At 34.6% G+C, this 20,559-nt stretch overlaps 1 protein-coding gene across 3 annotated transcripts in view; it reads left to right on the forward strand.

The window, feature by feature from the left end:
* Positions 1-20,559, forward strand: part of gulp1a (GULP PTB domain containing engulfment adaptor 1a) — a 217,136-nt gene that overhangs the window by 119,833 nt on the left and 76,744 nt on the right. For 2 of the 3 annotated variants that reach the window (XM_088930999.1, XM_088931000.1), the window contains exon 1: positions 1,749-1,809. The exons of the other annotated variant lie outside the window; for it this stretch is intronic. The gene's annotated coding sequence lies outside the window, so the exon portion shown is untranslated. Of the gene's footprint in view, positions 1-1,748; positions 1,810-20,559 lie in introns of those variants that run through there. 3 annotated transcript variants of the gene reach the window in all.

Genomic DNA, 20,559 nt, shown 5'->3' on the forward strand with positions numbered 1-20,559 from the left:
GCTAGGAATCATACCCATCAAGAAATCAAGGAACATTCTACTGTATATAATATAGAAATAATTAAAATTATTGATGTTACCTGTACATTTGCTTGCAATGGAAGTGAAACCAGATGAACCTGAAGTGTTTAGAAATAAAATGATATGAATAAAAAAGGCTGAACAAAAATTTGCACAAAATACTGAGAAATTACTGAGAAACACTAAAAACAACAGCATATTATACATCAAAAACAAGTTGTCGAAAATTATTGCAACATTATGGCAACATTTTTCATTAAATAAAAAACATAGTGCAGACTTGTGTCAGCTAAAATGCAACTTACAGTACGCAACTCATTCAAACCACTGTTCATTCAATTCAAAAGTCATTCAAACCACTGCTGCCATCTTTTTTTGTTTTTATGTTTCTGTGCTTTTAAATATGCTTGTTTTTACAGCCATTATTTCTAACAATTTTTTCAATTTTGATTGTTAAAAATATTTTTTTTCTAATGACTATTATATGCAATTATTAATAATACTCTATATACTATGTAATAAAAAGCCATTACTGTTACTGTACAGTATGATTAGCACAGGAAAACCCCAATTGTTTAATAAACATCTAGTTTTAATTATTAAAATAAGAATTGTCTGACAGCTACTGTATATGCAGCTGTGGTACATTAAAGATTCACTATGCCACCTGGCAGTTTTAAAGAGTAGTGCTATCCTGCATCAGATTATTTGAAAAAATACTCAGTGCTGTTCATCATGCCACTACACTTGTTGCAGTATGCCGCCTGACACCTCGTGCATTTTAAATGGCTACATATGTATTAGGCAGAATATCCATTTCAAGGAATGGAAAAAAAAGTCTTGCCAACCTGTAACACTCTTCCCTTAAGATGTCTGTGTAATTTGTTTGGGGCTAACAATTTTTTTTATTTTTAAAAAAATATGAAAACAGATGGTTTATTATTCACACCACAATTCTGTGGAAAGCCATTCTTCCAATGTTGCACTAGAGTACATAGGTGGAATAGAATACAGATGTACAAAAGAAATGAATTAAAGAATAATTATAAGAAATGATATGGTAAACAGTGACTGATATACTGTATAGTAAGTCAAAAGCTTTACTGCACCACCTAGTCCCAGGTGGAACACAAATTAGCAAAGGCAGAAAAAAAGCTTTGCTCTTTATATTTTGTTCATAAGTAAATGCAAAATGTTTTCCTATTTTTATATCAACAAATTCCAAGGAAAGCATAACTAAGCTATTAATCATATAATATTTTGCAGACTTGTATGTAAAGTGTCAAATTTCAGTTATATATATTTCCAAAGTTGCCACATTGCACTCTTATAAAAGTAGTTGAGCAGATGAAGTAAAAAAGTACAAGGAGAACTGGTTTCTGAGTTCATTCAATACACTTATTTAAGTTGGTTTTTCATTACTTTTCGAAAAGATGATTTATGTATCCTGAATACAGAACACCTCATAGGAACCAAATGTCCACTATCTTTTTAGAACTTAATATCCTCTCCAAGTTGTACTTTGTTTTGACAGGGTTATGAAGAGAAGTATATATTTATTTATACAGGACCAGCACCAAACATTAAAATAGCTTGCTATTCTATTAAGAGAAAAAAATAAAATGTAGGACTGTTAGTCAGCAGCGTGTTACCAAACAAAGATCCTGTGGAGTTTGCAAGCCCATGATGCCTCTTACCACAATACAGTATATATGACCATCTGTCGCACAGCTGAAAACTATTAAGTCCTGCAACAACTTCCTCTTTCAAATTCCAGTTTGAAGGCAAGTAAGTAGCTGTATTTTGCTTGTTCATCTTGTCTGTATTTCTCTTCTTGAAAAAGTTAGACTTTACTGCTTTTTGTTTTTTAAACATGGTGCAAGATAATATTCTTTTAAAGGCTGTTGCTTGTTTTTAGTTTCTTTTTACAAGGGAGAGAGTGAGAGAGACAGTAGGACGTGTGCCTCAGCGTAACTTAAGAAACAGCTGATCTGACTGAGGAATGTACCGTAATGTGGAAAATTAATAAACACGTTGTTATTTTGTGATGCCTACTAATGAAGTGTACCTAACAAGTGAAATTCCAATGTTTTTGAAAACAGCTGAAGTTACAAAGGGTCATTGTTTTTAGGTGGCTTTCTGTCCAGGCTTTCTGTGTGTTTGCACTAATGCGTGGACTCCGGTTGTGTTTTAGCACATATGGTTTAAATTAGTGAATGCAAAAAGGCTTTCGAATGTGTTTTTTTTTATTTTAATTCTATGGAAAGTTGAAATATTTTTATTTCTGATTGTATTGTTGAATGCGTAGGTATTCCTCTTTCCCTTTCTTTTATTTTCAACTGCTTTTAAGGATGCGTACTGTTTCTTATTCTTGGCATACACTGCATTTTTCCAAGTGTTTTTGAAATAAGCTTTGAAATTCATTTTAAATGTATTTGGATCATGTGAAGGAAAGTAATCACTACCAATCAAAATGAAGTTGGTTATTTTTTAAAAATGCACAATGCTTTGTGGTTTTAAAAAATAGACAAAACACTTAAACTTAGTTTTGGTAGCATCTTTGTTTATTTGATTAATAATTTGAGTAGTACTGTATAGAAGTAAAGGTCTATTCATATAATAGTAAGTATAATTGTGGGGGATGCTTTTTGCTAAGACATTCTTTTAAAATTATTTGAAAGACAAATACCGGCATTGTTACATTCTTTTTTACATCCTGAATTCCAGTTTTTGTTGAAGTTGTAGCATATTGTTTAAAATATTGTCTCATATAATCTGTTGATTTACTGTCAGTTTTCCTTAGGTAAGTCTGTGTCCTGTATACTTTCACATTTAATGCAGACAACGTGTGGTTTGAAAAAAGGTCATGCTAACAGGGATTGTAGCTAATTACTGACAAGCAAATGAATTTGGTCGTTTTCTTAGTTGTAGTGTTTTTTAGATTGATCTGTTTCATTTGTAGACTCATTGTCATCTGTCAACTGGACAACTTAGTGTATTGAAGCCACTCATTAAAGTTTTCGTTTGGGAATACAATTAATGGTTTTCCGTGATTGAAACTAAATTAAATATTGCAAACTGAATTATACTGACAAAAATATAACTGAGGCCAAAGTTAGAATGTCTTTAGGGTCACGGGCCTTAGTTCTGCACCAGACCACAAGCAGTTATATATCTTTACTCTTGAACATGAGGCAGTTAACAGAAATTGCTAGGTGAAAGGGAAACAGTTTGGTGAATATTTGCCTCTTAGTATATGTATTCATTATATAAACTTAATTTTATAAATACATTGATAATAACACAGCAAACTGAATTTATCTTAATTTTGCAGTGTTGTAAAAACTATATTTAATTTTTACATAATTTAGGTTTTACACTATTTCTAAGGAACACATACTGTATTGTGGTTCATTTTGTATGAAATGAAATGTGTAATGATTAATTTTACTTACTATATTGCTCATGTGGACCCTAGATTAATTCAGACACAAAATTACTGTAAATCCTTATGCTCCTAATATGTACCCAAGAATTTTCAGTTAACCACTATAAAATAATTTATTACTTTAGCCTTTCAACTTTTGATGAAGAGCTGGACACAGTTAAATAGGAAAACCATAAATTAGGATTGTTCATGATAGAAAAAGAACTGTAGAACAAAACAAAGAATAACGAATCTGTGACTGAAATCCAGTAGCCAGGAGTTATTTGCCTTTGGTGTTTGTGAATAAATCTGATTATGTAATTGGACATCAAAGCACAAATAACTGCAGTTCATTGCAGTTTTTCAAAAGTTACCTAAGAACTTTGTCTCATTCTGTAAGTGTGACAGCAGGACCAGCATCCTACTGTACAACACCCCTGGAGATTAAATTAACCCTAGAGAATTATTCAGTTGTACTTAATTACTGGTTGAAGTAATGTGGTTATGTTCAGATCAAGCTAAGTTGTTTCACCTTTGTCTTTAGTTTGGAACATTGTTCTGGTTGCACTTTATTAGCATGTTTAAAATGTGAAAATCCTGTATTCCAATAAAGTGTTTATTTTTTAATTATTAGAGGACATATTAGAGAAAAGAAAGTCTGATGTTTTAAACAACCTGTCTTTTATCTGTGATTGAACCCAGAACCCCACAGCTGTGAGGCAGCAGCATGGGCCACCTTGCCAGCCTCTGTGCCACATAAGACTGATACAAAAGAAATGAGTTTCAGCCATTTTTAAAAGGAATCAAACATTTGAGCTTACCATTTGTAAATTTGAGTTTCTGTTTTTTAGCATTCTTCAGAATAGATTGTCTAGAAAATGAAAGAGCACCTGTGTCTCAGAGATTGCTTTTTCTTTTGTAAATGCCATATTGCGTACATCTTGAACTTATAGTATATTGCAGAATAGATAGATTCTCTCCTGAAAATTCAAATAAAAAAAAGCTTAAGGTGACTTCCAAATCTAGCTACTGTCACTGCCAATTTTGAGTACATATTGCTCTTTGAGACAGCACCATTCGCTATAAACAAGAGGAAGAATGAACAGCAACCTTGCAATTTTTTGCCACTCTATTTGGTAACAAAAGGGTGTTTTGCTAGGACAGTTCTATAAATGACGCATCTGTATGGGAGCTTTTTTTCAAGCAGTTAAAAGAGGAGTTTACTCCCTTGTTTTTTTGTGTTCTTCATTTCTTCTGGCATTTCATGCTATTATAGGGAACAGAAGGTGGGTGTAGTATGGATGGGACTGGGTCCAAATCAACACGGTCCAATTACACATGAAAATGGATAATACAATATCCAGATTTTGTGAAGACGTGAAGACAGATTCTGAGTCACCAACTAAGTATTTCCAAAATAACAGGTCTAGTGCTGTCCTCTGTCTGGGAGATCAGACTGCACCATTCTTTGTACCCTTGTTAAGCTTGCCCTTTATGCATGCCTTCACTTATTTGTGCTTATTTTTGTTTTCTGTAGTAGTAAACTAACAATACAGTATGTGGAAAACCCATTGTGGTGAACCTTTAGGCTGTTGTAATTAGAGCCAGGAGTCAGATGAATTTGGTTTTGTGAAGAACCTGACTAGTCTCAATTTCCAAATAAATGATTTTTTTAATAACAATAACAAATTAAACCAATACAGTTCAAAAAGGGAAGTGAAAATCCAATATAAGCAGAGGAGTCAGAACAATAATGATGTACAATTATAGGGCAAAAGCAAAATTCCTTTCACAAGGTAAAAAATATTTTATCAGAGAAATGTTTTTTTTTATAATTTGCAGTATAAGTTGCATAATTGTATAGCCTAATTATTATAATTTATTGATTTAGTTGATGTCTTTATTCATGGTGACTTGTAAGTATCACAACAGAAAACAAGTAGGCTTCATTTTTCTTTTTAACATTAAGTTTAAATATGAAATATTCTAACAAACACAATTGAATGCATCTAATTTTTGAATTAAGTTTCCATGGTACTTTTTCTTTCATGCCACAAGCAACCTGTGACACAGAGTATTTTGTCCCAAATAAAACAGACACAAACAATTGCACCTGTTAGGTACAAAATAGTGCTCTAATTTTAAAGTGCAAAAAAAATAAAAAGTCCTGAAAAAACAAGCTGTGCTTTGAACTTCTAAAAACTTCTTCAGTCCCTCTCTAACCGGGCTTCTAAGCTGCTTACCAGTTTCCAAAATATTTCAGAGTCAAATTCTTGTCAAATATGTCTCATCAAATTCATTTTCTCTCCAAGACAACAAAACCAAAACATCAGGATTCTCTCTAAGATTCTTCTAATACCTGCAACTCCAATGTGTCTCTATGAAACATCGTCTCAGAAATGCACATTCATGGGGTCCATCCACTGGGCATTCTCTTTGCTTCTTCTCCCACTGCTGCCATAATCTGCAGACTTTTTTTTTAATTGTCACCTAAATTCTTGCAGCTTTTTTTTTTTACAGGGACAATATATTGGGGATAATATTAGGAACCTTTTAGAGATAATATATTATTATAACAATTCAAATATTCCAGGATTGATCTTTATAGCAGGCATTTGATAAAGTACAGTATGTCTTGATTATATATTTAAATGTCTAGAGTACTTTAATTTTGGGGAATCCTTCAGAAAATGGATAAAGGTAATGTACAATAAACTAACATGTAGAATTTTAAATAAATGGGTATATCTCTAAGAAAATTCCGTTACTAAGTGGGGTCAAACAAGGATGCCCTCTCTCCCCTTATCTGTTTATAATTGCAATAGAAATATGTATGCTGACGATACAAATTTTTTCATTAAACCTAAGTTGTCCTCACTATTAGCTTTAACTGTCGACCTAAATAGATTTTCAGATTTATCAGGTCTTAAACCTAATTATGAGAAATGTACTGTTTTGTGAATTGGTCCCTTAGCAAAATCATCATTCTCACTACAGTGCAATCTGCCAATAAAATGGTCAAATGGACCAGTGGACATGTTGGGTATTTCTATTCCTAAAAATATGCAAGAACTTACCAAAGTTAATTTTGATTCTAAATTAAATAAAATTGACACAATATTAAAACCATGGGAAAGTATAAAATTAACACTTTATGGTAAAATAACCTTAATTCACTAATAATTCCCCAGTTTACACATCTTTTAATTCATCTCCCATCTCCACCTAAGGCTTTTTTTAACTTGTATGAGCAAAATATATTTAATTTTATCTGGAACAATAAGCCAGACAAGATAAAATGAACTCGGTTATACAATGAGTACAATCAACAGGGACTAAAATTAATTAACATAAGAGCACTGAACTATGTACTTAAAGCTACCTTAATTCCAAAACTGTATTTGAATAAATTATGTTTTTCTAGTAAGTTATTGAGATCTTATATTATTGAGACCCTTTTGAAAAAGGGTTATTTGCCTTGTTGCAATTACAGCCAGTTAATTTAAAAAAGATAAGAAAATAACTGTTACTAAGTATGTTAGGATTTCTAGAAGAGGTGATGCAAAGCTGGTTGGAGTTTCAGTTTAAACCCCCGGAAATACCGACTAATGTCCAGCAACAAATCCTTTGGTTTAACTCAGATTCAAATAACTGGGAGACCCATTACATGGAATTTAATGATGCAAAAAGGTAGTATTTTTATAAAATCTTATTGACAGTAATGCTAATTTTATGTCTTACACAACTTTTAAAGAAATGTATGGAAGGATCTGTTCTGGGCATCAGTTTAATCAAATTGTGTCGGCAATTCCTAAACAATGGAAAATGAGCCTGAAGACAGGAAATACCAAAAATATAGGTCCCTGTATTTCCCCCCTGTTAAGTCCCAGTGTATGGTCCATGTGTGTTTTGTTGCTATGTTCCACACTTCCTTACTTTGATTGTTCTGCCTCCCCCATAGGTCCGTCATTACACCATTGTTTTGGTATTACATCATCATCTATCAGCTTCTCGGCCAATCAGAACTCGGTGGTTTTCAGAAGGAAGGGGCCTTTCGTTTGACTTCGGTTCCGTTTGGCTCAGCTTTGGTTTCGTTTCGCTTTTAGTTTCGCTTCGCTTTGCTTCATTCGTGCATGTTTTTGTATAGCTTCGGCTTATATTGGTTTGTGTTCGTCTCCTCGTACTTTCCTTTGTGTTATCCTTTATTTAGCCATTACCTTGCCCAGACGTGTTGTATCAACCTCTGTGTTCTTTTGTACTGTACCATGTTACTTGTGTCTACTCTCGTTTTCCCTTATTGGTATTCGTATTTCACTTATGTATTTGTGTGAACTTTTGTGTATAGGGTTAGTTTAGGTTATTGGTTACATTCTGCACACGTACTGTAGTTGATCCCTGTATGAGTAACTCTAGTTTAGTACAGGTGAGTGCCGTTTGTCTTGTATGGTTTTGGGTAGTCAGTGAAGGTTAGCTAGGGCATTTGAAGATGCCGAAGAACGAGTGTTTTGGGTTTTCTTTTGTAGTTAGGTCAGCCTTTCCCTCACTTTTTTAGCCAGCTCCATTTTGTTTGTTGTTTTCTTTTCTTTGGCACCGCTCTAGTTCCTTTTCCCTGTGTGTTATTGTGTCCTATTACATACCAGTCACCTTATTCACCAGAAACCCACCTGCATCCAAAACCATCCTAAATGTTACACCCATTTACCCCTAGACACTTGGGGTCATGTAGACACTTGTGTAGGCTTTGCCATATAGAGGAGGAAGATATACAGTAAGTCACCTATTTTGGTTTTGTCCAAAAGCGGCATTGTTTTGGACTCACACCGAGCAATGGATTTCTCCACATAGTGTTGCCTTTTGAGTAGATCTTGAGAAATAATTCAGATGCTATTGGAAACATAATTTTAGGGAAAGCCTTTGTCTTTAATGCAAAATCCATAAGAACTTTAAACATGTTCAAGATGTTTGTAAAACACCACTGGCACCTTGAAACACTAATTTCAAAGGATCAAAAGTATATTAATTTCCTTCAATATAAATGAGGGAAAGAAATTGAGGGGGAAGCTTGGGATCCACTTTGACAGAATAAAAGTTTCAGCCTTATATACAGTTGAGAGGAATGCAGATTGGGTCAGGTGGCAGGATGTGCAAGAAGGATAATAGTGAGCTCAAGTTGTCTTAACTCTGTGGACGTCAATGCTTTACTTTCTCATCTGCTACTCCCTCTCTGTACAAGGATTAACTGTTATAACTCTATGTATCTACTGTATCTATGTATCTATTTATTATACTCCTTATATCTGTTTCTGGTTAAAATGCAAAGATTAGTGATCTAAAAAATAGGGAAAGGATATTACTTGTCACTTATGAGTAGTTATTGTAATTTATTGTTCTTGTATATTTTGTGATGTTAAAAAAATATATATCCTCCAAAGTTGGGGGGGGGGGGTGTAGGGAAAGAAAAACAAAATCTTCCAACTGGGCACAAGACTGAGGGTGACACATCATTCTCCACAGCCTTATGGGAAATGTAGTTCAGACAAAATGCCATGTTGTCTGAATCTGCCGTCCTGCAACAAGCTTCACAATTTTAAACGTTCTTCTTGAGTATCGTACATACATCACATACGTCACAAGGCACTACGGGGGTGGTGGTGGTGGGTGGGATTAGTTTAAAGCTTACAAGTCTTGATACCTCAAAAGAGTTAGCTAGATTTCATTAAGTAAAGAGTATAAATGTTATATTCAGCCAGAGGTGGCGCTTTTCCACTAGGTATCTATATTGTTTTTTCCTACTATATTCATAATGTATTGTACATAACAGAAGAAATTGCATTAACATTAAAAATAAACGACATAATGTACAAACTGAGAACTGAAGCATTTTAGTATGAGAGCAGAAATGTGTAATGTCAATGTTTTTAAAGATACTGTCTTCTTTTTTTTTTCCGTTGCTTGATACGTAATGCCACACCTATTTTCAAATTCCTTGTTGAACCCAAGCACTTTTTAACATTTCTGGGCATTTAAGCCGATTATTTAAGCGCAAATTATTTCTGGTGAAAGAAAAGCTTGAATATATTTCAAACTCAGATAATGTTAGTTCTCCCATAATTAATGATACAAAGGATGCCTGAGTCTGAAATCCTACATGAGATCCCAATGTCCTATGAAAGAAACAGGATCTCTGACAATGAAACAGAATTGGCTCATTATCACTGGTCTAAATTTCACTAATATTTAGGGATATACATTATGTTGTATACCTAATTTTTGTTGAGATGAATATTGGTACTTCTTGATTCATGACTATAAAGTAACCTACAGTAAGTGCTGATTAACAAATCACCATTTCTGCACTTCAGTTAGACCAGGTGAACAGCTTAACTTCAGAACAAATCTGGTTTTATGGCAGTGCACCAGATTTATCTAAAAAATATAGAATATGTTTATGTAATTTATATGGAATCATGCCTATGTAATTCAGCTTGGCTAGAATTATCTCCATGACCCCACTAAAAATAGTCAGAGGAATAATCAGCCAGTTTATCAGTCAATAAGTCAATTATTTTATTTTCTATAGTGCTCTTTGCAATAGTTTACCACAAAACACTTCACAGATTTTTATAGCAATTAACAATATAATAACAGTTTACCATTGGCAATGGAGCTGAGATAAAACAAAAAGTCCCTCTGGGGAGCCTGGGATCCCCAGGCTCAAAAGTTTATTGCGTGATGATATTTTATCACAGATATTGCAAGAATCCAATTGCAATTGTGTAGACAGTGTAGAAAAAACCCCAACATTAATTCATTCTATAAGTACAGAATAGTTCATACTTCTGTTTTTAATAGTTTATTTAAACCCTAGCCTTATCTTGTTCCCATCAAAATGGTATTAGTACATAATGCTTAAAATATTTTGTGTTTACAACCTGTTTGCCTTGTAGCTCCTGTGTGACTTTCCAGATGAATTTGATAGCTGCACATTGTGTAGAGCTGTTACAGAAAGGTCAGTCTGGCCTATTTATGAAGCTTCCAAGTGGTTGTGAATATGAGATGTGCTGTCGCTAAGAGGCACATTAGATATTTATAGTGCATTCAGCTTTTCTAATGCCAGAGTGTTTTTTTTTTGTAGTGAACTTGGAGAAAGTAATCCTTCTCTGAATCTGCATTTTTTAAAAATCTTCTGTATACTTCAGAAAAGTAAGCTATACTGGTAGATGTAAGTATTTTTAACACAGCATTGTTAAATACAGGGAGAGAGCATTTGCAGACATCACAAATCACTTTCAAGCTTAATTTGCTGTATGTGCAGCTACAGTGTATGCCACATATCAGATATGAAGGCAAGAATATACTTCGACTTTAATAATTATATTTATTGAGATTCCTCAGTTGTTGGAACTGAGCTGTTGGAACTCAGTAGATTGTCTTCTGGTCTTGTAAGTAGAAAGGTTTGTGATCATATCTTGGGTGGTGATACGTTTGTATCTTTGAACAAGGTACAAAAATACTTCAGTAAAATGCCTAGCTGTAAATGTGGGTGCAAATGTGAGTTGCTCTGGATAAGTCTCTGACAGATATATTAATAATAAATCTTAGGACACCTGCAAGCAGTCTTCTCAATTTTACATGTTGTAAAGTTTTTTGTGTAGGGCAGAGTTTTGATCTTGGAAAAATTTGGTCATATGATTCGCCATGGCATAGAAAGCTTGCCCAGTGCTATGGTATTAGAATGAAGCATCTTTGCAGTTGCTTCCAAAATGTTAAGTAAACCACAGGAACACTCCCTTGTCATCATAAGATTTAGTGCCAGAACTGTTCTGAGGCATAAACAAGAGGTCTGTTCAACAATAATGTGTTACTCTCTGACATAAGCTTCAATTGGCCAGTTAACACATCTGCTGGTACCAGATTTAGTGGGAAAATGTGCTTTTATGAGATGACTCTAAATTTAAGTTCCCTAAGTATTTTTGAGAAAATTAATTGGTAATTGTTATTTCATTGTTTTTGTGCTCTTCTAATGCAGGGTTTCTTTTAGGAAAAAAGTTTAAGCTAGATGGTGACCTCCACCCCCCTCCCCTCACCTAGATTACTATACTAGCTTGCAAACTAATTAGTATAGTACCTATCCTATAACTGTAACTAAATAATATTATCCTGAACAAGATGTTATATGACCATAACTAGTTTGATCATATAGGATTAATCAAAGAAGTAGGCTACCCATGACGCTGCCTAAGGAAGAGCTTTGTGCTTGATACATGTTATTACTGTATTTGCTGTTTTCTGTCTGCATCATGCTGTCATTGTGTTCTTTTGGCTACTGTGGCGCTGTTTATTTTGCACTCATTAAGTCTGAAGATTAAGTGGCAAGCAACAAACCTTAATTCACAGCTAAGACAGAATCTATCTGTGACCTGGTGATTCAGCTGTGAGGAAACAATGCTTTTATTCCCACATCTTACTAACATACTGTAGCTCTGAAGGACCTGAAACTCTAATTCTTGAAATTTTATGTTGAAAATTTCAATTGCATATTATTTATATTGATGGTTTTGTTCATTCACATAGAAAACCACTGGTTAATTAACTGAATTGCGAGTATCTACAACAATTTCAAAATTTTATGTTCATTACTTTTTTAAATCAAGTATGTAAGAGTTTACATACTATTGTGGCTGCTGAACTGGCAAATACAAAAGAGTATTTCATTTTGAATATTCGTGTCCATTTTGTCAGCTTTTACGTATTTGTTTGGCCAGATGGTTCCAATTTGTGGCCTTCCTGACCTGTGTACAACTACAGGAAAGCTTGTTCTGTAACTGTATACCTTAGCACTTTAGTCTCCTATCCTAGTCCCAAAGAGCCTATCGTATTTTATAGGTGAGTAAATCACCAATGTTACATTAATTAAGAGATCATTTGGTCCCCAAATCTCTAGTCTGAATACCTCACAGACTAGAGTTCTCTTTAACTGAATCTCTTATTGCACAGATTAGAATACTTGCTTTATTTAACAGAAACTTTATTTAGTGGTTCTCAATCTTCTGAAACAAGTGACTAGGGCTCTCCAAGACCAGTATTGGAGACACCTGCCTAGCAGGACTTCAGGGTTTCTCATCAATGAATCCAATGCCATTTCCCAAGGTAAGATTTGGACTTTGTTTAAATATTATATTTACACAATGCTATCATTGTTTAAAGAGGTGGACATACTATTCTTGAAATTACTCTTCCTTTGCTTGATATCTAGGGAACGTAGTGAAAAATAACTATGACACTTTATATGAGAAAAATGTAATTGCTTGGAAATGAAAGTAAAGCAAAATTATTGTATTATAGATTACAATGGGAAAGTCAAATTGTAGAATGCATCCATGTTCTGTGTATTTTTTCTTTTACTGGGTAATATTAATGTTAGAACTGGAAAATAAGGAAAATTTATCAAATTCACAAATAATTTGCAAGCTCAGTTAGTAAGTACTTTGATTATTGGTCTTTTGATTTTCTGTGTCCTTATATAAAATAATTGCATCTTCTTCTATAACCATTAAGTTAGAAAATGATCTTTTCAGTTAATCTGAGTATCAGTTTGGTAGCCTTTCTGTATTCTTTCAGTTAAAGATCTAAGGTAAAAATGAGAGAAATGGCAACAGTAGAATTTAAGGTGGATGGCCACATGTTTTTATTCCGATTTTCAACTCTACTGGCCTGTTTTGGCTCTTCTTTGCCCTCTATTTGTTTAATATTTATCTCAACTTATATTAAATTTTCATTTCATTCTGACTATATCTGTGCTTATCATCTGGGCCAGGACTTCATAACTGTAGTCCCTTTGGAAAATAGATCATTTTAACAGTGTCACTGAACAATTTTCTTTTATGATTGCGTAGTAGAAACACTTTCACATACTGTACAGTGTACATCTCCAAATATCAGGATGAGATACATCAAGGTGCATTTCCATTCACTTCAGTAATAAGACCATTTTGGATTTTCAATTTTCCACTCTTATAGCACAGGTTAGTGCCATATGAATAGAAAATGCAATTTACTGTGGCAGAGATAATTCACAATTTAAATCAAATAACAGTATGCAAACCTGAAAGAAATTAAAGAGTGAATTCATTCTGTTAATACAACTGTTTTGAAGAACCCTTTAAAGAAATATGAAATAGGAACTACTTAATGAAGAACTTTTTGAGTGATTCAGTAATTGAGTTCTAGGATTATGATTTAAGCAGGTACTTTTGTCTTCATTATAATAATGCTTAAATCTCTTTCAATAACTGTTATTAAGAGCCTATTAAAGGGCCCACTGCATGGATACAATTTCCTGGTCTTCTGCCACATTTCTGTTAAGGCAAAGCAGAGAGATGTGTCTTTAATTATGTCTGATGTGTATTTATTTGCTTGGTGCAAGTTGCTTAATTCTTGGTGTAGCTGTTCATTGGTTTAGTTCAATGTTTAGGAGTAAACCAAATTATATCTATATCATCTAAGTAGTTCTCACATGAGCAAAAGAAGTCCACACCGGAGATTGAAGAATTTGCTACATGTGCTTTATTTTCTTTGCTTAAAATTCAGGGTAATAAATATGTCACTGCTGTTTTGAATCTGTGAACATATTTCAAAATTGTGCCACCCATGTCACATGTTTGCTAAGCCATTATTATTATTATTATTATTATTATTAAAATAATAGTTACTTTATGTGTGAAGTTCGCATAAGATTCTACATACAACAGTTTTTATTTAGTGTATTTTCTAAGAATAAAACTACTGTTCTTAGGTGTGTGAAAAAATAAGATATACAGATGCAGCCATTCAAAATGCGCGGGCGATACCGCATTATTTTCCGGTATGCTGTACGCAGTCTACCGCAAGTTACCGGTAAATACCGCTAGCAAAATAATAGTATCCGGAATTTCCGCAAGGTGGAGCTAATAAAGCTCAACCTCTCATGTTTGAGCTGTAGCCATCAAAGTCTTTAACGAAGATATTACTAATAGTATTAATAATAAATGACCTTGGACAAGCTGTAAACTCAAAGTATTGCCCTGGTCCACATTCTTTTTTTCATTGACCGTCTTTGTAAAAGTAACACCACAGCATTTCGCAATCATGCATTTTTTTCCAATCATGCAAAGTACAGTAATTTTTGAGAATCGATTCACCATAACTTACACATGCTCATAAAAGAGATTGATTTAGGAACATAAACATATTACCGTATGCAAACTGTACTGTATACCGTATGTATATGTATATTAAATGTCTTAACTGTGCCCGTTTAAGTATTGAATATTTATATGGAATTTTACCACTGAAGGGAAATCTTAGTGCCTGAGCATAAAAAGAATAGGAGCATACTGCAACGCGTGTGAAGGCCATAAACGATATTAATTTTGGAACATAAACATACAGTATATGGCTGGTCTCGGTACTTTAAAGAAAAAATACACACCAGTATTCCATTTCTCCCTAAACATTTTATATATATAATATATAATATTGAATATAATATTGAATCGCGTATATATTTTATGAAAGCAAGATTGCTCAGCTGGACAAAAGTACACAACCTACCTTTATCAGAAATATTTATGCATCAAAGCCTTTACCGAAGATATTACTAATAGTATTAATAATGAATGACTTTGGACAAGCTGTATACTCAAAGTATAATTTCTTTAGCACATTTGTACAAGCACTTGGAATCTGTCCAAGCCATACTTTGTCAGGCATTTTGTTTTACTTCAAAGGGCATAAAAACTCCCTTGCTTTTAACAGGGCGTTTCATAATTTCTAACTACGAAAATGATTTAAAATGCGACACTTATCATTCAACTACAGCTCAAAATATCACAAGGATCCTCAAGAGCACAGCAAAGACTGTATTAAAATATACTTGTATGAGATACATGAGAATCCAGGCTTTTTTTATCAATGCTTTCTTTTCCGTATACCAGATTTTATGGAACCACTTCAGAAGGGTGTCAGCCAGTCAGATTCCAGGAATCGGTACTTTAAAGGAAAAATACACACCGGTATTCCATTTCTCCCTAAACATTTCAAGCATCGAAGTATTTAACTAGCATGTGAAATAGCGTGTGAAAAAGTGGTAGTTTTAAGCTTTTCTGCTAATATAATATGGAATTGCGTATCTAAAGAATTTAATAACGATATGATTATATTCGTGTACTGCGACAGGGCTATGTAGGGCTGTTTCGCCTCCCTGTCATGCGAGTTGTCTTGTAGCCTACTGGTCTACGTGCCTGATTAACAACTTGCAGGTTGTGTGTTCAAATCCAGCTGGTGCTGGACTTTTCTTTTAACAAACATTTCTTCGAAAAAATAGAATAGCGATATTATGGACAATCAATTGACTTTTATATTTCAAAATATCGCAACATGATCGATTCTAAGTCATTTTTGATAACAATGAATAGTCACCTTCTTCCCTTCTGACAACGGTCCCTGCTTCTGCTTCCTGCTTCTATTGTGTGTGTGTGTAATAGAGTAAATTTTTATAGAGAAATGGAGGCTGGACAGTATGTGATACAATATAAACATTTATATTGATTTAAATCGTGTTTTGATTTAAATCGCAAACGCGTGTTTAATTATATGTGTTTTTTTAATCATAATCAGGCTAATGCAACATAAATTGATACAGTATCTCTGTCTTATTTTTAGTAAATAAAGTGCATTTTTGCACACTATATGTGCAAACGTTTTATGATATGTCGTTGTTGTGAATGTCTGTGGACATGTGCTGGCTGGACAGGAGGCTCCACTGTACACAGAGAGCTTAGAAGACAAAGATCAGACCTGGGCGCCGACAGTCAATCTGGACAAGACCAGTTATGATTTTCCAGAAAAAAAGCCAGACCCCAGGGAAACAGCTACAAATTCACACTTAACAACACATTAACACCTAACAACGGGAGCAGGGACGAATTAGGCCAGTACCCACTATTGTTAAACATACAGAAAAGGATATTAAAGTATTGAATATTAGGATTGGCTTTAGTATTAGCCATACAGAACATTAAAGTGCCCGTTTTCCATTCAGCGGGTGCCTGAGCCGCTGTGTCCTATCTTCTGACAGTCGCCGTTGTGAACAAACATTTCTTTGAAAAAATGAGACGTTTCCCTTGGTCAGAGATATAAATATATAATATATAAATAAATTAAATTTAACTAACGTGAAATAGCGTGTGAAAAAGTGGTAGTTTAAGCTTTTCTGCTAATATAATATGGAATCACGTATCTAAAGAATTTAATAACGATATGATTATATTCGTGTACTGCGACAGGGCTGTGTAGGGCTGTTTCACCTCTCACTTCATGCAACTGTACCAGGAAGAGGATTTCTTTCTATTCGAAACGTGTATTTTAAAAGTTTAAGAAGTAAAAACCTTACAGCGTACACAGATTTCTAAACTGATCAAGATCGTTATCTTTGTCTTATGCATAATAATGTTCACCGCTCTGTCCAGCAAATTAATAATAAACTTTATTTTATATAGCGTTTTAAACGAATAAGTAATTAGATTGCTCACAAACCTAATCACTTGCTTTTTCTTTTTATTTAGGCTCAGATTTCAACTATAGATCGTATTATTAATAACCATAATAACAACCAACCAACAAAAACAACCATGTAAACATAATACCAACCAAAAACATAGATAACGACCACAATACAAAATCAAATATATCAAACCATTATACTCTCGCAAATTCCCCCAATTATCATAATCCCGCCCCTTATGCAAAACCAAACCCTCCTCCCATCCCAGTTTCTCCTCTTTATCATAAACAAAATCCACTTCAATTTTCAACATAAAGCCTTACTGCTTGCTGGGTTTTTGAGGGGGGGTGTCTTTCGCTGGAAATCTCGCCTGCTTCTACTTTACGAGTACAACCCCCTCTCTGCAGGAGTGCTGGCTGTGACGAATTAAACCGGTTTCACAAGTATTGTAGGAAGTACAGTGTTAACTGGTAGATGGGCACCTCAATTAAGTCGCTTTTATACCATGGCTGTATTAAAGTACTTGCAATTCACCCACACCTACAGCTTTCCTTCATCTCTCCATTGATTCAGGGATCTGTGCTGTGTTGTAGGTCCATGGTACCTGCACAGAGGTGTCCGGGAGGGGGGAGCGATGTATACAGTCTGTGGCTCCTGGCTGTATTGCAAGCATCTGGTTAGATTGGCATAACCACAGAAATAGAAAGCTGTTCCTACATCATGGAATAAATGCCAATGTGTTGCTACCCATACCTGTGGCTGCTGCATTGTCAGAGGAATCCTTTTTTTGTTCTGGTAAATCAATTTGCACTCATTAACACCTGCTCTCTAAATCAGAAGGCTGAATCTCTGCCGTACATGATTTCACCATTGATAGATATGTTGACATTCTGTGCATAACTGAGACCTGGCAGCAATAAAATTAGTTTATTTTATTAAATCAAATTGTCCCTCTGGGTTTTACTTATGTAGGGAAACTATGCTCTATTGGTCAAGGCAGCAGTTTGTTTATAGGCTGGATATAGTTATCAAGGAGTCTGTTTACTCTGTCACCTCCATTGAATACCTTGCACTTAAACTCTGTGGCCCCACTCCATTGTTGATTAATAATATAATAATAATTGCTTACACTTATATAGCGGTTTTCTGGACACTCCACTCAAAGCGCTTTAAAGGTAATGGGGACTCCCCTCCACCACCACCAATGTGCAGCATCCACCTGGATGATTCTACTTGTTTACCCTTCTCCTAAATTCTACCCTGTCTTTTTATCTGAACTATCTCAACTATTACTATGAATAATGATTCCTTTCACTTACAGTATATAGCACTTTTCTGGACACTCCCCTCAAAGCTCTTTATAGGTAATGGGGACTCCCCTCCACCACCTGTCACCACAGTTATCAGTGGGGAGGAGAACAGACTGATGAAGACAGTTTTATTGATGGGGATTATTGGGAGGCCAATGGGAAATTTGGCCAGGATGCCAGCATAACACCCCTACTCTTTGAGAGACACCCTGGGATTTTTATTGACCACATAGAGTCAGGACCTTGGTTTTATGGCTCCTCTGAAGGACAGCACCTTTTTACAGTATGATGTCCCCATCACTATAGTCAATAATCTAAATACTGCATTGAGTAGTACTTTGGATAAACTTGCCCTGCTTAAAACTCCTTCACACACTCCTCTCCATGGTATACACCTGCATTTTGCAATCTGAAACTAGCTGGACAGCACCTGGAACACTTAAGCAAACAATCTGGCGTAGTGGTTCACACTCAGGCTTATAACGAACACCTACAAGTCTACAGAGCGGCTCTAGCTTCTTCCAGATCCTCCTGCATCTTGGATACAATTAGCTCAGGACTAGGCAATTATAAACTGCTCTTCTCTTTTATTATCATGCATACTAAACCTACTGACAACTCTGCTCTCTCTTCCATCCCTGACCTCTGTCTTAAGTTATTGCAATTCTTTCAAAGATGGATGCTATACATCTACAATTATCCGCCTCAGCCTTCGTCCCTTTGCATTGTCTCTGTGCTACCTCTTGGCCAAATTGTACTCAAACATTGACCATGCCTTTTCTGTTGCTGCTAGAGTGTTATGGAATGACTTTCTTCAGACTCTAAGAGAGAATTTCTTTGCCTCTCACAAATCCAAACTTATCACTTTCCTTTTTACCAAGATCTACATTTGATTGCCCTTCATCTGTATAAACCTGTATGCTCTTGTTTATATTTGTCTTCTTATTTTACATCTTATTGTACTTTTATCTTTTTCTTTATTCACTATTCACTCAATTGTACAACTGTACTTTTTTGTGTTTTTCTTTGTTCACTGTGTACAGCTTCAATGAGTTTGGAAAGATGCTTTATAAATAAAACATTCAATATCCACATGCAGAATTCATTGTCAATGATATCAAGACGTCCAGGTCCTGAGGCAGCAAAGCAGCCCCAAACAATCACACTCCCACCACTATGCTTGACAGTTGGTGGTGAGGTTCTTCTATTTAAAAGCAGTGTTTGGTTTTTAACAAACATGACTAAGAGTTCTACCTTTGAGCGTTGTTCCAGAAGCCGTCTACATACTCTTTGGCGAACTTCAGGCAGTGTTCTTTTTGGACAGCAGTGGTTTGCTCCTTCCTATCTTTCCATGAATGCCATTCTTATTCAGTATTTTTCTCGTAGCCAAGTCATTAGCCAAGGTGAGGGTGTTCTGCAGTTTCTTTAATGTTACTTCAGGTTTATTTGTAACTTCCTTGATGATGTTTCCTGTTTGTTCTTGGTAGGTCAGCGAATCAGTGTTCTTGGTCTACTCCTGGACAGAATAATTGTGGTCTTGAACTTTCTTCATTTACACAGACTGTCTGTCTGACAGTGGATTGGTTGAACTCCAAATCCTTAGAAATGGCTTTGTAACTCTTTCCAGACTGATGAGCATTAATAACTGTTTTTTTTTTTAGGTGCACCAAGATTTCCTTAGATGTGGCATAAGTTGTTTCCACTTAACTGTATGGTAAAGACGAAACTGACATTTCTGATTTTTATATAGGTTGGGACATTTCAATCCCCAGGACCAACCTTATTATTTAAATAACTGATTCTAATTATTCCCTTAATTGACAAAATATAAAATTAGGAGTTCACTACTTTTTCACATCTGCTTTACCCTAATTGTTAAATATATCATTTTGTTTCAAGAGACATGGAATTGGTTACTGTAAAGTCTGTTTGATATTTACATAAATACTGGTTTTGATTGACCAAAGTGATCATAATAAAACTATGGAAATTACATTTTTAAATTTGGGGTTCACAAACTTTTTTCTTGGCACTGTATTTATGGCAAACATCATTAGATCGCTGGATTAACTTGATCTGAGGCTTTGACTCCATGACACCGTTTAGGTTTTTTTTTCTTCTATTATTTTAGAAAATAATGAATGGTCCCAGCTGCTAATAGTCCTAAAGGTTAGTATTCATTGGGAATGTTTGCTTATTATGGGCTTGACTTTGAAAGAAAGGGTATAAAAATAAATATTTTTTAGAAAAATAAAGCA

This window comes from Atractosteus spatula, chromosome 13 (genome assembly GCF_055471065.1).
Source record: "Atractosteus spatula isolate fAtrSpa1 chromosome 13, fAtrSpa1.hap1, whole genome shotgun sequence".
Taxonomy (NCBI): Eukaryota; Metazoa; Chordata; class Actinopteri; order Semionotiformes; family Lepisosteidae; genus Atractosteus; species Atractosteus spatula.